This window comes from Ambystoma mexicanum, chromosome 6q, assembly GCF_040938575.1.
Source record: "Ambystoma mexicanum isolate Mex_15411 chromosome 6q, UKY_AmexF1_1, whole genome shotgun sequence".
Classification (NCBI taxonomy): Eukaryota; Metazoa; Chordata; class Amphibia; order Caudata; family Ambystomatidae; genus Ambystoma; species Ambystoma mexicanum.
In genome coordinates, this window is record NC_090937.1 from 227141149 (window position 1) to 227157052 (window position 15904).

Consider the following 15904-nt stretch of genomic DNA (forward strand, 5'->3'; position numbering starts at 1 on the left):
CAATCACGATCATTCTTCGTCTCATACGAAGTATGAAGCCGGGGCTGACTTTTTCTTATCTCACGTCCACTGTAGCACTATCCTGACGTTGTTTCTCCCTCTATCGCAGTCAATCTTACACTTCCGCCAAACGTCGGGACTTCTATTTAAACTACAGTTCAAAGGTCACACCATTCCTACCACAGGTACTCCTTGTTTAATCTCTCTCTTTCTCTCTCTCCTGCTCGGCCCTAATTAAACCTATTTCTCTATCACAGTGCAGTCTTCCGAGGTTTCCCAGAGGTAGAGACTCTGGTGTCCCGTACTCTTTTCTTCCGGTCCGCAACAAGGTGTTTACCCTTACCTTCTCCTTCTTACATGATGCTACTCTACAAGCCACCATTACTTTCCTTGTAGTCTACAGTACGAGGTAACCTCACCTGGAATCCCCACTGCCACAGGACACCAGATGCAGACGATCGACTGACACACAAGGCTTTCTTCCCCACCGAGGGTTTCCCTGGATTCTCTCTCCACCTCCGGGGCATCGCCACGGGAGAGGAGGGAGGGTTCAGTGGAATACACAACAGCTTCGTCTTTCCCGAATCCCGGTCACAAGTGGGTGCGAATCCTCAGCTCTTTCGGTGAGTACACTCTAAGGTTTCTTTCCTTGTCATGACCACTGTTTAAACATATTGAATGGCATATTTTTAACAGTACCATTAACCATAGGTACAGAACACCTTGTAGCCCCCTTACTATACTCCAAAGACACACCCATCAATATCTTGGGAGAGACCTGCTCAGCAAAGTGAATGCAACCATATCATTCACAGATTAAGATATGGTGTGCTCCATGCATGGAATTTATAATGCCCGGGTAGCAGCTCTTCTCTTGGCAGCACACGCGCAAAGCACCTTTGTGAGCACAGCCACTATACCACAGCATGTTCCTGAACGGAGTCGAAGTTCTGCTAGGATGGGTCCCGGGAATACAGGGGAAGGTGTTCGGAATTCTTATTTCAGAACACAGTGCCAGAAGGATGACTTAAAGGGGAAAACAATGGTGTTACAGCTGGAAGAAGCTGCAATACGCAAAGACATGGTGGTACTATGTGGAACAGATGTTGAAATATGGAGTGGCGGACAGTGCTGTGCATTGACCCTACCTTGACAATTGCAGGAGTATTGGATAAACAGTTGTCCACCAATGGGGAGGAGGATGGAGAGATGGTGTTCCAGATACAGATACCTTGACCAGTTCAGATATTGGAACAAATGGTACCCATTGTGACACAATTAGTGAAGAAGGAAAATAAACACACAGAGGGAGATCTCAAAAGGGTACTGGATGAGTTGTGCACCAAGGGACCTCACAATGTGGGGGTATTGAAAGGGATGGGGGCAGGAAAAATAAAACTGAATCAAGGGGCCCTGCTGCCCCAGGCAAAACAATACCTATTGACGAGAGAGGCAGAAGAAGGGATATACTCCACTTTGCACGCAATATGGCAGCAAGCACATCCACATCAACTTGTAACACAGCTATCTATTCCAAAAGGAAATCAAAGGGCGGGTCATGGCGTCTCATCTAGAATTTGCGCTCCCTAAATGAAGTGGTGGAAGCAGAATTTCCTGTGGTTCCAATCCCCGCCACAATATTGTGCAATATCTCAGCAAAGGCAAAGTACTCCACGGTCATTCACTTTAAAAATGCCATTTTCTCTATACCTTTACACCCAGGCTCAAAATATCTGACTGCCTTCAAGTATCATGGAACTAGATTGGAACACACTCGTTTGCCCCAGAGGTACTGCGAGACACCCAGTATTTTCAAAAGGAGAATACAAATGGATCTGTGCAACGTGCAAACAATGAGCACTATGATTTAATATGTTGCTAATCTGCAAATTTGCAGTGAGACAGAAGATGAGTGTAGAACATACTCCATACACGTTTTGTCACTGCTTACAGAGAAAGGGTATGAGGTGGATAAGGCAAAATTACAGTATTGCCTAGAAGAGGTTGTGTACTTGGGGCAAATAATATCCATTGAAGGGCACAGAATAACACCCAAAAGGACGCAGGCCATTCATTCCACCACTCGCCCATGAACAGTGAAAGAGAGGCAGAAGTTTCTATGTCTATGCAATTACTGCAGAGCATGGGTATTTGATTATGCCACATTCACTAAACCCCTATTGCAGGGCCTTAAGGAATCACAGAAAGAGAAGAGAGAGATAAAATGGACATCTGAGATGAATGAAAGTTTCACAGAACTTAAAGATGCACTGGCACACGCACCAGTGTTAGCTACCCAAAATTACAGCTAAAAATTCTATTTGTTCTCACATTCAGATGGCTCAGTGATGACGGCTGTCCTCACACAAAAAAAGCCGCATGGAGGCAAACCACTAGCTTACTACGCTTGTGGCTGCAGCGTTTGCAATTGAGAAGGCATCAACGATTACCATGGGGTGTCTAGTAGTATTGTACGTGGAACACTCATTATTCCAAAAAAAGGATCAGGGTAAAACCCTGGTCCGACCTGTTGCTCACAGTACATAGGGATTTCAACGGTCATTGCATTTGAGGTACTGCTGTCCATTACTTGATTTAACAACATATTCCTTTACAAGACACAATGGATAAAACTCAGTGGGTATTTAGTCCATCTTTTCAAAATGCAGTATGCAGTGCAGAAGCCAATGCAATTCGGCATGGTCTCAGTCTTCAGGGCTAACAACTGCGGTCAAAGCATACCCTCACATGCTGAGTACCTGAGTCGTGTCATCCCACCAAATGGTGGTTGTTTTAAAGTGCTGGTGCTTTAGATCAATACTGCCTTTATGGGGAGTCAGAGTATTTAGTATGGAGGCCGTTCAGGAGCATCTGCAATATCTTCCTGACACTCATTATTCGCCATTCTTGGAAAGTCAAAAAGTACACTTACTACCCAAAGAGCATCGAGGATATGAGATCATATTAACCAACACAGCCATAGAGGTGGTAAAGTGCCAGAGTGTAAACCCAGCAATCTACCTAGCAGAACCAACAGAGGATGGGGATTACATACATGATTATGCAGCACACATGGGCAGGATGGAAGGGAACGTACAGGTAAAGGAGGAAGACATAGCAGGAGCAAACATGGTCTATATTGATGGGAGACAGACAGGAAGGAGGCATACTGGTGCAGCAGTAGTGTGCTGCATAAACAGGGAATATATAATAGCATCTCAGCATCAACTACCTTCACATATTTCAGCACAGGCAGCAGAATTGGTGGCGATGCTAAGAACACTAAAAGTGATGTAAGGGCATGCAGCAAACATATTTTTCGACGTCAACTATTCATTCAGGACTGGCATGGTGGGAAAGGCCGGGATTCAAAAGAAGTGATGGATCCTGCTTACAACATGCAGAACTACTAAAAGAATTAATTGAGCTCTAAAAGTGCCAGTGGCGGTGGCGATGATAAAATACACCACCCACATGGAAAAACAATACAGGATATCAACGGGGAACAAAATGGCCGACAGAGCGGCAAAAGCAGCAGCATATTTAACAGAGGGAGGGGAGTTCAGGGATACCCCGGAGAAGAGGAAAAAGTGCCACTCATTGCAGCAGAAAGGAAGAAGATTTGGGAGGCAGAAATGAGGGAAAACTTTAACACGATCCCCATAGTACACGTAATAAAATTACAAAGAGAGGTACCGAAAGACGAAAAAGAACTATGGGTAAAAAGAGGATGTTCACTGTCACCAACGGACCTGATTTGGTGGCAGAATAGCACAGGAAAGCCTGTGATGCCCAGAAAATTGTTAAATGTAGCTTCAGAACAGCTCAATTTCCCCACCCATGCGTCCAAAGAAAGCAAAGCTGCAGAGTGAGAGATGGTATGTTCCAAGCATGCATGAGCGAGTGAATGAGTTCATGGGAAATTGTATGGTTTGTAAACAGTTTCTGTCTGGTCATACTTAAAAAAAACTTTGTGGGGAACAATAACACGACCGGAAGGGCCCTTCCGGCACTTGCATATCAATTATGTTGACATGCAAGAAAGATGTCCCTCCTACAGATATCTAATCGTAGTAGTCTGCCCATTTTCGCATTGGCTTGAGGTGGGGTCCTATGCAAAGAATGATGCACAATCCGCAGTAACGTTCTCAGTGAGGGAAGTATTCCCAAGATGCAGCATATGGGAGGAAACAGGGGCAGGCAATGGCTAGCACTTCGATAACAATCTCTTTGAGGAGATACCATTTCTCTTGGGGATCAAACACAAACTTTACACAGTTTACCAGCCGCAGGTGAACAGGATTGAGAGAATGAATGGATTAATAAAAGAGCAATTGGCTAAGCTAACAAGTACTATGGGCCTCATTATGAGTTAGGCGGTAATTCAGCGGTAATTCCACAGTGGCAGATTTAGCGTTACTGCCATGCATCACTGCATATTCACCACCGAATACTAACCTGGTGGGCGTGCGTACACACACCAATGGCGGTAACAGTAATTCCACCTAGCGCAGTTGCCGCTTAAAACTCTGTGGTACCATGAAAATACGGCAAGAAATGGCGGCCCGCGGAAATTCCATCTGTGGTAATTCCACGAGTGGAGATTCATCACTGCTATAAAAGGAAGCTCCACAGCGCCCATTTTGAAAAACACAATCCATCCAATATCTCGAGATAAGAGTGTCATCCAGACACCCAGCTAAGGCCAAACATGCCCACAGGAAAGGGCAAAGGTAGAGTGCCCCATATGAGGCAGTGGAAGGCCAAATGCAGTGAGCAGGAGCTCACAGTGTTGGCAGAGCATGTGGTTGCCAACTCTGATGAGCTATATGGGGCATTGCACAGGAAGACCAACCAACAGCGCAAGAACAACACATGGGCTGAAATCAGGGACAAGGTGGAGGCCATAGGGCACGCCCAACGTGATGTAGAGGACCTGTAGAAGAGGTGGAATGACCTCAAGGCCAGAGTCAGGACCCTCATCTCCAATCCTCGCCAGGAGACCGCTGCCACTGGAGGTGGCACAGTAGAACCCCTGCTACTGACACAGTGGCAGGAGATGGCCAGTGGGATACTGCACATGGTCGGGATCGAGGGCGTGGGCACGGCAGTGCTAGGAGCCAGCAGCCAAGCTGAATCTGGTGAGTACCACAGTGACACATGCAACGATGACTGCACCACCCTGCAGGCATGCTCGAACACCTACACTGCCATGCAAGCAAGCGACATGACTCCCAGAAAGCAATCACCATCCATGTGAGGCTCCACCGCCAAACTGACAGCAACCAGTGGCCACCAGAACCCCCCCCCCTAACATTACACCCATGCACAGTAAACATAGCAACCATGCAACTTGTCCCTGTCCATGGATGCACAACAGTTGATAGCTGCATCACAGCCACAAGCCCCTCGGCTTCCACGGCCCATGTACAGGCACATTGAGGAGTACACATCTGACAACATGCCCACCTGACCCACACACAACCAAATGCACTTGAGCTAACCCAACTGACTGCACCACCAGATACCTGCTACCAACAGTCCAGATGCACCACTGATCAGGACAGCCCATGGCACAACTAATCCCTTTGATGCACCTCCAAATCTAGCAGGCCAACCCACCCCTGGCCGTCCATACACAATGTATGCCATATACACAATGGCTGACAGATGATGCCAGTTACCCCCCCCCCCCCAGAAGGCCCAACACACAGTGATGACACTAGCACAAGTGACAGTGAATGTTGTTTTCCAAAGCATATCAGCAACAATGCCAATTTGACCCAACAGGAACATAAAACACCCAGGAAATGTCCCAGGAGGCTGGACCATCCACAACACCAGCGACAATCACTGGCAGCAAGCAGCCAGGCCAAGGCAGTTCAGAGAGTGGGAGTGTGCCATCCAGAAGAGGAATCAGTCCACCAGCCCATCAGTCCACCAGGCCACTGACAGACACTCCTGCCGTCCAGACAGACAAGCCCATGGGGCCAACACAGACACCAGTTGTGCAATTGTTTTTTACTTTTAAGGTTTGATTGAAGGAAGTCTTATTCCCTGACCAGAGGAGTGATGGATGTCTCTCGTATCCTTAGCAAGAAGAGTGAGTATTCCCCATACCGGATTTGAAAGCGGAGCGCAACGTTATCCTCAATAGATGGTGGAAAGAGAAAATTGCACTGACCTCTGCAACGGTACGAGAAGATTGTTCAGCACACGTACCACTCAATGCTCCATGACGATGTGTACTCCTGAGGCACTTGTTCCATCGAAAGGTGAGCAGAGCTAGTCAGAACGTAGTAAATGGAAATGAATAATGCGTGGAATGTTCACCAAAGTCAAGGGAAATCCGAACGCAATTCGAGGAACTATCTGGGTTCAGTAACAGGCGGGCAAGTTCAAAAAGTCAGATAAGGAAAGTCCAAGCAGGTTGAGTAACACAGCCAAGATCAAGGTATTAGGCGAACAGTAAACAGGCACAAAGGGAACAGGCAAAGGCACTCCGTAAGGCAAAACGTGGATCCAAAAACCAAAGAGACGAAACAACAGCAGGCGACAGGATAATGCAGCTCAATTAGAAGCGTCAAGCCGCTTCCCGTACCAGCTAAAGAGCCTAAAGTCACATGATCGTGAGATACGTTGCACATGGCCATTACGGGGAGGAAGCCGACCCAGTTTCCAGGGCAACCGCACACGCTCTGTGAAACGGGTCCGGGCCGTTAGAAACACCCGATGTGCCATAGGAACAGAGCGGATTGAGGGAGAGTTACCCTACATTGTCTTAGCAGGTAAAGATCTTTTGAAATGCGGGAAGCGCAAACTACGAGTCCGAAGCACGTTGATACCTTGTTTCCTGACATCTGCACAGGTAGAGGATAGAATGTTCTTTAGGAGAGAATGCAGGCAGGGGTCTCCAGGGGATCCGAAGGGGCGGCTTTGCGATAGTAGTTTCAGAAATTCAGGGTGGCAAATGGCAGTGAAGGAAGAGAGGATCAGGGGTGCTGGAGGAACAGGGCATGAATGCTGCTAAAGCTGGGTTTTTCGATAGTGATATTGTAAAAGTGGTCTGACAGGTCATCGCAGAGTGCCTGGGAGCAGAGGGAAGGGGGAGTGAAACAGATTGGAGTCTTGAATTCTGTGATGATCCTGTGGAGTTCGATGTTAGGGTTACAGGAGTTGGCTATTCATTTCCAAAGAAGGATCTTCCGCTTTTCCTTATTTCCATCATATAGGCCCTGATTTGTCTGGTATAAGTGGCTCTGTTCTGGGGTGTCGAGTTAGCCCGCCATGTGCGCTCCAGTCGGTGCTTAAGGGTTTTGAGGGATTTGGGGGAGGGAGTTATCCACTTGGGATTAGGGCCTGTTCCCTGGGAAACAGATCTCATTGGGATGAGGGGATTGAGAGAACTGGAGAGCCATTGGTCAAAGAGGTCGATAGAGGGAGGTGCTTCTTGGAGGGAGAGGATTTGGAGAGAGCATAGAAGGGAATCGGCTAGGTCGGGATATATAATGACCTTGTTCCAAAGAGGTACAGGGGAGGACAGGATGGGGCTGGTGACAAGGGTGGGTAAAGGGGCGGAGGCCGGGAGAGAGAAGAGAGAAGAATGTGGCGGAGTGATCAGTCCAGATTAGTGGATGGGGAGGCAGAGTGGAGATGAAGTCAGTAGATATGAATACAGCATCATGGATGTGTCCTGCTTTGTGAGTGGAGTTTGATATCAGTTGCGTCATGTTGAGGGCTTCCATGTTTTCAATGAGTGGACGGTTCATAGGGATAGAGGGAATCTTAAACCAGATGTTGAAATCCCCCAACATCGGGTGCGTTAGTGGATGGCTGCAAGGGAGTCACTGAGGGAGTCTGCAATGTTTCTACTGTAGTCGGGGGGTCTGTCAAGGAGTAGGAAGCTGTGGGTGATGGAGAGAGAGAGTTGGAATTTCACTAGCAATGATCCACAGTCAGTGTTTCAGGGTGTCTTAGTGTGTAAAACTATGCAGTGTTGTTTGTAGAGAAGGGCTAATCCTCCAGCTCTGTTGGATCCATTATGCATGATCAGGGAGTAGCTCGAGAGGAACGCCTCATGTGCGACGGGTTCCAAGTCGTCGGAGAACCAGGTTTCAGTGATAAAGAGGATGTCTGGGTTTTCATCAGTGATAAAGTCGAAAATTATGCATTTGTTTTTGGCGACAGATCTGGTGTTCATGAGGATGCAAGAGAGCAGGTAGGATGCGCGAGGGTGGGATGGTCTTGGTGAGGGGGAGGATTGGGAGTGGAGGAGTGGGTACAGGGGATGCAAACTTCTAGGTGGAGTCTGAGAGGGGAGGTTGGTGTGGGAAGGGGTGCGTGAGGTGGAGGAGGAGATGGGGTTGATGGTAGGAGAAAAGGATGCGGGGGGTCTAGGGCTGATGGGGAAGAGTGCTCATGGAGGATGAGTTCTTAGGGGTAAGGGAGCGGTGGAGGAGTAGGAGGCCTGTCTGAGAGGTGGCAGAGGGGAGTGTTTGGGTAGATTTTGGAGGGAGTGGCAGAGGAGAAAGAGCAGGGGATGCAGGTGAGGGGAAACTGGGGAAGGTGGGAGTGGGGGAGAGTTGAGGTTCGGAGGGGTGGGGTGGGTTAAGGTGGGGCAGGTCTGGGGGAGTTTGTAGGGGAGGGAAAGAGAGTATACTGGGTTGGTAGTAGGAGGGGAGGACAAAATGGTATAGGAGGTGGAGCGGGTCGGGTCTATGTGGGAGCAGAGGTGATGAATTAGGAGGCGATTTCCTATGGTGGGTGTGGTGTCTGTGTTTACAGAGGTGTCTGGGAGAAACAGGGGTGTGTAGAATAGGAGGGACTGTCAAAGGCAGGGTGGTTGCCATGGTGGTCTGAGCTATGCTTAGGGAAAGGAAATTTCAGTGAGGGAGGAGTGGCAGAGGGTGTACGGTGGGGGAGGTAGAGTATTGGGTAGGTTGGAGCTGAGGGAGGTGAGGGGTGTGCGTGTTGGGAGAGCCTGGGGAGTTAGGAGAGGTGAAAAGGTGGGGTGTGATGGAGTGGGGAGGGAAGAGGGGTAGAGGGGCAAGGAGCAGGTTTCTGGAAAGTCATCTTGTCAAAACATGTGCAGTGTGCTGCAAAGCATGTGCAGTACTTACAATGCATCTATATTCAAAACATGTGCAGTGCCTACAATGCAGCAGGATTAGAAAATAGGAGCAATACCTACAATGCAGCTAGATTCAAAGCAGGAACAATGACTATAATGTGGGACTCACCCAAATTAAACAGTGGCTATGTTGTGAGATTCACACGGATGTAACAATTGCTGTGTGGTGAAACATCACTTAGAATCAACAGAGGCTAGACTTTAAATCCACCTGTGTGCAATAGTGAGGTTCTAGTGGGAATCAACAATATTATACAGAGACTCTGTTGCAGTATTCACCCAGATTTAGCAGTGGCTCTGCTTACGAGACTTGCCATGATTCACCTTAAAAGGAAGTTCAAGCGCAGCAGAGTTTGGCCCAGAGGCCAACTAGGGAATCCAGCAAGGTACAACGCAATGCTAATTACTTTATTTTATTATTTATAATGCACCAACACACCCAGAGACCTCAGAGCACACACAAAAAAAGACAAGACAAACAAACACCAGAAGGAAAGACAAGAACGAAACTAGGGAAAAGACCTAATCTACTCATCTATTGAAAAAGAGGGTCTTAACTACTTTCCTGAAGCGAGTCAAGCAGGGAATTGATCTCAGAGAGAGTGAGAAAGCTTGTTCCAGATATGCGGGACAGAAAATCAAAAGGGATTCCACCATATTGTTTCAGGTTATACTGAGGTACGGCAAGAAGGGGGAGTTAATTTGACCATAGAGTCCTCCTGGACCGGGAAGCCCTCAGAGGCTCCGAGAGGTAACTAGGCGCCGATCCATGAAGGCATTTATAAGTCCAGGTACAAGCTTTTTGATGAATTCTATATTTTACTGGAAGGCAGTGTAAATTACGCCTGGCTGCACTAACATGTTTTCTAAGGCCATGAACGACCCTGACTGCCCTGTTCTGGATGATGTGAAGCTTGTTGATGTAAGACGCATAGGTACCATCCAGCAAGTTGTTGCAGTAATCAGTCTTGAAGGTAATTAGGACTGATGTAATGATGGCTCTATTCTCCAAGGAATTCAGGCATACAGCGGGGTGCAACATTATGTTAGGCTCAGGTGGTAGTAGAATAGTATAGAAGTGGCAGCGTTTTCTGGAGTCCAGTAATGGCTGTGTTCCCCACCCTTACCACCTAACCTGGTTGTAGCGCCAGAGCTAGTCGTCAGGCATCCATGGGAAAATAGGTGGTGGTGGTAGCTGCCCTAGGGAGCTGCCCTTTGCCTCAGTTTCTTCACAAGGCTGCCTAGGCATGACTGGCCAGGGAGGTCGCCCGAAGAGAGGTGTTGTTGGTCACGTGGTGAGATCACGAACCAATCCGGTGAGGGGAGGGTGGGCAGTGGGAGTGGAGGAAGGTGGGTTTGGGGAGGGCTGGATACCATGGACAAACAGACTGGAAAATGGAGTCTGCATTTTAAACATGCACCAATATGCTCAGCAAATAGCCAAAAACACTCTCCAGGACCTAGTTGGACGGAAAAAGCAGTGGCGAAATGGGCGCAGGAGGCAGATGCACACAGGGAAAGCTCCTGATGTTCTCCTTTTTCCTGGTTGCGTGGTTTGGCCACAAACCAATCCTACCAGGGGAGGGCGGGCAGGCTAAATGGAGGGAGGTGTGCTTGGGGAGTGCTGGATACCGGGAACAAACAGACTGGAAAATGGAGTCTGCCTTGAACATGCACCAATGAGCTCAGCAAATAGCCAAAAACACTCACCAGGAGCTAGCAGTGGTAAAATGGGCCCAGGAGGCAGATGCATATGGGTAAAACTCCCACTGTGTTCCTTCTTCCTGGTCACATGGTGAGGCCATGAACCAATCCGGCCAGGGGAGGGCGAGCAGTGGGAGTGGAGAGAGGTAGGTTTAGCAGGGGGACAAACAGACTGGAAAATTGAGTCTGTATTTTAAACATGCACAAAGGCGCTCAGCAAATAGCCAAAAACACTCACCAGGTGCTAGTTGCATGGAGCAAGCAGTGGCAAAATGGGCCTAGATGGCAGATGCGCACAGAGAAAAGTTCATGTTACTGAGTGAAAGGAAGGTGACTGAAAAGTAGCAGAGTGGAAGAGGGAGAAGTAAAGTGGAGGAGGTAGTAGTAGAGTAGAGAAGGGCCTAGAAGAGTGGAGGAGTACGTAGTAGAGTGGACAAGGGAGTAGTAGGGTGGAAAAGAGAGTAGTAATGTGAGAGGTACTAAATAGGAGGGAGTAGTAACATCAGAGAAAGGGTGGTACCATTAAATGGTGGAAGCAAGACCCAGAAGGAGCGAGAGACATCGGAGGGACAGAAGAGGGGAGAGAGGAGGGATTGGCAGAGTCAAGGGAGTAGAATAGGAGTGAGGACAGGGTGGGGAGAGGCGAGAGTGACCATGATAGAAGAAGGACTGAATCCAATAGGATGTCTGTAAGGCACCACTCCCCTATTCCTATAGAATACTTACAACTGCACTGAGTAGGGACAGTTAGACGCAGTCTTCCAACGGCGCCTCCTTCTGACTCTCTTCCATCTTGTCTTATTCCACATGTCTGTCCCCATCTTCTTCCTTATCTTACTTCACTCATTAATTCTTCTCTTTTTAACTCATGTTTCCCTGTTACCTTTAAGCATGCTCTTATTCTCCAGATTAAAAAAAGAACAACTCTTCCACTCCTGCTAATTCTGGCCCAATTTTACTTCTTCCCTTTATCTCTAAAATTATTGAGCGGGCTCCATATGCCCAGGTTGCTAGTTTGCTAAATCTTAATTCTCTTCTACCACCTCTTCAATCTGGATTCTGTTCTTCTCATTCTACTGAGCCTACTCTTTTGCATGTCTCTAAATCTCTTCTCTCTGCTCGTCAATCTAAGCTCTCCTCTATACATATTCTTCATGATCTATATGCAGCATTTGATACTGTTGATCACACTCTTCTTATTTCCTCCCTTTCTTTGATGGGTATTACTGGGTCTGTCCTTGAATGGTTCCGCTCATATCTTTCTCAGCGGTCCTATTCAGTAACTTGGCTGGACATACCTTGTCCTCACTTCCTCTTCTCTAGGGTGTCTCTTCAGGTTCTGTACTTGGTTCTCTGCTTTCTCTCTCTACACTGCCCCACTCTCTGCTCTTATTTCTTCATTTAATCTTTACTTTCATCTGTATGCAGATGATACACAAATCATTCTCTCTTTTTCTTCCTTTGACTCTATTCTGCACTCCAATGTATCAAATTGCCTTTCTGCTGTCCATAAATGGATGTCTTCTCATTTTCAACACCTCAATCCTTCTAAGACTGAGGTCCTGTTTTTTCCAGCTTCAACTATTCTGTCTACTCTTCCTCCTCAGTCTCTCTTTTTTCCTCCTTTCTCTCTGCCCTTTTCCTCTTCTTCACGCAATTTGGGGGCTATCTCCGATCCCTTGCTTTCTTTTAAACTGTACATCTCTTCTATTGCTCGCTCCTGCCGCTATGCCCTTTTAAAAATCCATTGTGCTCCCCCCTATCTCTCATTTCATGCTACTAAACTTCTTCTGTTCTGCCTGGTCTTTTCTCATATCGGCTACTACTCTTCTCTTCTTCTTGGCCTTCCTTCCTCACATCTTCTTTCTCTCCAATCTGTTTATAATTCTTCGGTTCACCTTCTCTTTACCTTGTCGCTCCTCTATCATATCTTATTTACTGTCTATTTCACTGCTTCCCTTTGAATCACATCTTCTCTAGCATTTTCTTTCTATTGTTTTTAAATGTACTCACAACTTGGCTCCTCCTTATCATTCTTCGCTCGTCTCGTTCCATTCTCCCTCTCTGACTCTCCAATCACAGAACCTGCTTCTTCTTACTGTCCCCAGACTCCCTGTGCGTCTTCCCCGTTCCAAACTTTTGCCCTTTTAGGCACTAAACACTGGAATTATCTCCCTCTCTCTATCCACTCTTCTACATCTCTTTGTATTTTTCAATCTAACCTGAAAGTTCATCTTCTCTCACTTCTTTCTACTTTCTGTATCACTCCCCCTATTTCTGTTTTTAGTTGTTTTTTGCGTTATGATGTACAGTGGACTGCGTTTCCAATATTTCATAGTAGCGCTTTTGGCAAAAGGTGCTTTTTAAATTCAATTCAATAAATGAAATGAAGCCCCTGAGGAAGTTTAGCTAGATAAGGCAATCTGCCTTTAGATCCTCATCCCTAGTATAAGACAGAATTACACAGTAGAGAGTCAATCTTCTGTATATACTAACCTGAGTCAAGGATGCCTGGGTCAGGGAGGAGGTATTAAACAGGGCAAGAGAAAGTGTGGTGGTGCTAGGGCCCACAAAAATACAAATAAAAAGACTTGAACCACCTCTGACAGTTGGAGTGATTCTTGTGCCACCTGGAACCAAAATGTCTTAATTGCCAAGTGCATAAGGTATGCTCTTGTCATTCATTTTAAGACTGTTTCTAAGTGCTGGATGCACTTGTATGGCATAGTGTTTTGTACTGATAGCAATTCTATACTGAAGTGGCATGCAGCTTTCTTCTTTTAGCGTGTTTGCCTAGATGTTCTTTTCTTTTAGCAGGATTCAACTTTTGCAAGGTTCTTTGCTGGTTTGACTTTTGCAGGGGCATTAAGCTCTTGCCAGGTCCAAGGATTCACCAGCCTCTATTTCATGTTGCTTTTGTAGAAAAGAACAATATATTATCTTTATGCAAACAAGAGTGATTCTTGGAAATCCCATAAAATCTGGACACATAATTGTGGGTTAGACATGCACACATGCTTCAAGCAACTGTAATCTGATGGACAATTCTGTATCTTCAGCTTTATAATTTAGTTTCAGTAACTGAATTGTTCCTTAGGAACACTGATTACTTTCAAATCAATCGAAGCCTGTTTGCAACACCTGTGTACCTCTTCCCATTACCATTGCATGCATTCAGATGGTCTGGAGAGATTGCTCATTTACTTACCAGTACCACAACTAGCCTCCTCACTGATGTTTAATGTCAAACATAGTTTACCATTTACACTTGGCAATGACTATCGGTGCAACATTACAGACTCTTCAGACTTGTCTGAGCTCAATATAACTTGAGGGTGACCTCTAGGTATGTAGCCTCTAAAAGATATAGCTATCCTTGTGCACAGTGTTCTTACCTCTTCCTGCTCTGATCATAAACTATAAAATGTTTATTGCATATTGTAAGAGCTAAGATGTTTTCTTAAACCCCATTTTGTGAGTGGGTATGTTCCTTGAACATTTGAGGGATCCCTTTAAAAAATCCCAAGTTATGTTTAGATGGTTGCAATTTGTATTTAAGTGGCAAACTGGTTACCCATCTCTTGTGCAACTACTTAAATGTGTTGATAGGCCCATGAAATGTATACTGCCCCGGCTAGCATTTAGGTACCACCATACAGGAAGGTAAAATACACATTCTTTTTTCTGCATGTCTAGTGAGGTTTTCAGTAGAGTAAGGTGTCTCATTTTTCACTTTAGAATCCCAGTATGTGTATCAATCCTGACAGATCTACCAATCCTTTCCAGGTTTCGGTGGCTGGCACAATGTCATTAATATATACATTGTCATATTTGTACCATCTCTGTAAAGGTGTCTTAAAGCTTGTATTGAAACGTACATAACTGTCTGTTTCAGTAAATCTCAGCTATGTGTACACGTTTCTCTGCTTCTCAGTTTTCTTTCTGATTTCAGTAACCTTTGGCTCTCTGGATGTTTTGGACCACAACTATCATCAGCCCTAGCCAGCATAGACACTGGTGAAGGATCATAGGAGTCAAAGTCCATAACATCTGGAGGGGCACAGGAATCAGACTCATGTGTATTTGTTATTTGTTTTTGATTTTATATACTAGAACTTTAGTTGTTAAAGTGTGAATGCTTCCCCTTTCACGACTTAAGCAATACAAGTAGATTCTCTCAATAATAATTGGGTTGAATCATGCAGTTCTATGCCTGCAAGTCATCTAGCATGATTAGAGTCTGGCTGATTTTATTAGGTGTGTGCTTATAGACCTGTGTTGTGTCTGATACACTTGGTTTTGTTTTTTTGTTAACATCATTTGTTTTTATTATGATACTCTTTCACCAGTTATTTTACTGTATGCTTTGAGCAGTACTTGATTTTTGCTACGGCTAATTTATAGTTTGAGCTGCTTAAAATCTAATTGAATATTTGTCTATATACATATATATAGAGAGAGAGGGAATGAGAGGTGTTCATGTTCATATTTCTTCTACTTGTGTATATAAAACCAGCACTCTCATTCAGGCATTCAATATATTTCCAGCAATACAATGAATAACTTTATAACCAATAGCCTTTACCAACTGATGAACTTAAATCTGGTCCCAAATTGGGGAGCAAGAATATTTTGCACTTTGCACCGATATCTCCGAGTGTCACGGCTGAGATGAGATATTAGTACTGTGATGAGAATGTGTGTATGTTTGTTATGGGATATATACAGCAGGCCTCACACATTTGCCTTTACTTCTATTCACTAGTGATAAAAAGGTGTGCTATGTGCATGTTGAGAATGGAGTTGCTACTGGCGTTTTATGCCTGGTTTGTAGCTTGAACCTTAAAATCTTTAGCCCTAAATATCATAATAAATCGGCTTGTAATGTAGAATGTTTTCCGCGTGTTATTTTATATGTGCAGAGCATCCGTCATGCTGATATAGCAACCTAATTTGGTTGGAAGCAATTGTATTGTAAAACAATAATAGTCTGCATTTATTGCCCTACCTTCCCTTTCCGAGCAAGTAGAAAGGATGTGCAATATGCTAACGTATTTGGGAATAGAGTAA

The 15904-nt window shown here is 45.7% G+C and overlaps 1 protein-coding gene across 1 annotated transcript in view; it reads right to left on the reverse strand.

The window, feature by feature from the left end:
• Positions 1-15904, reverse strand: part of LOC138515918 (protein FAM47E-like) — a 500413-nt gene that overhangs the window by 353781 nt on the left and 130728 nt on the right. The window lies entirely within an intron of this gene.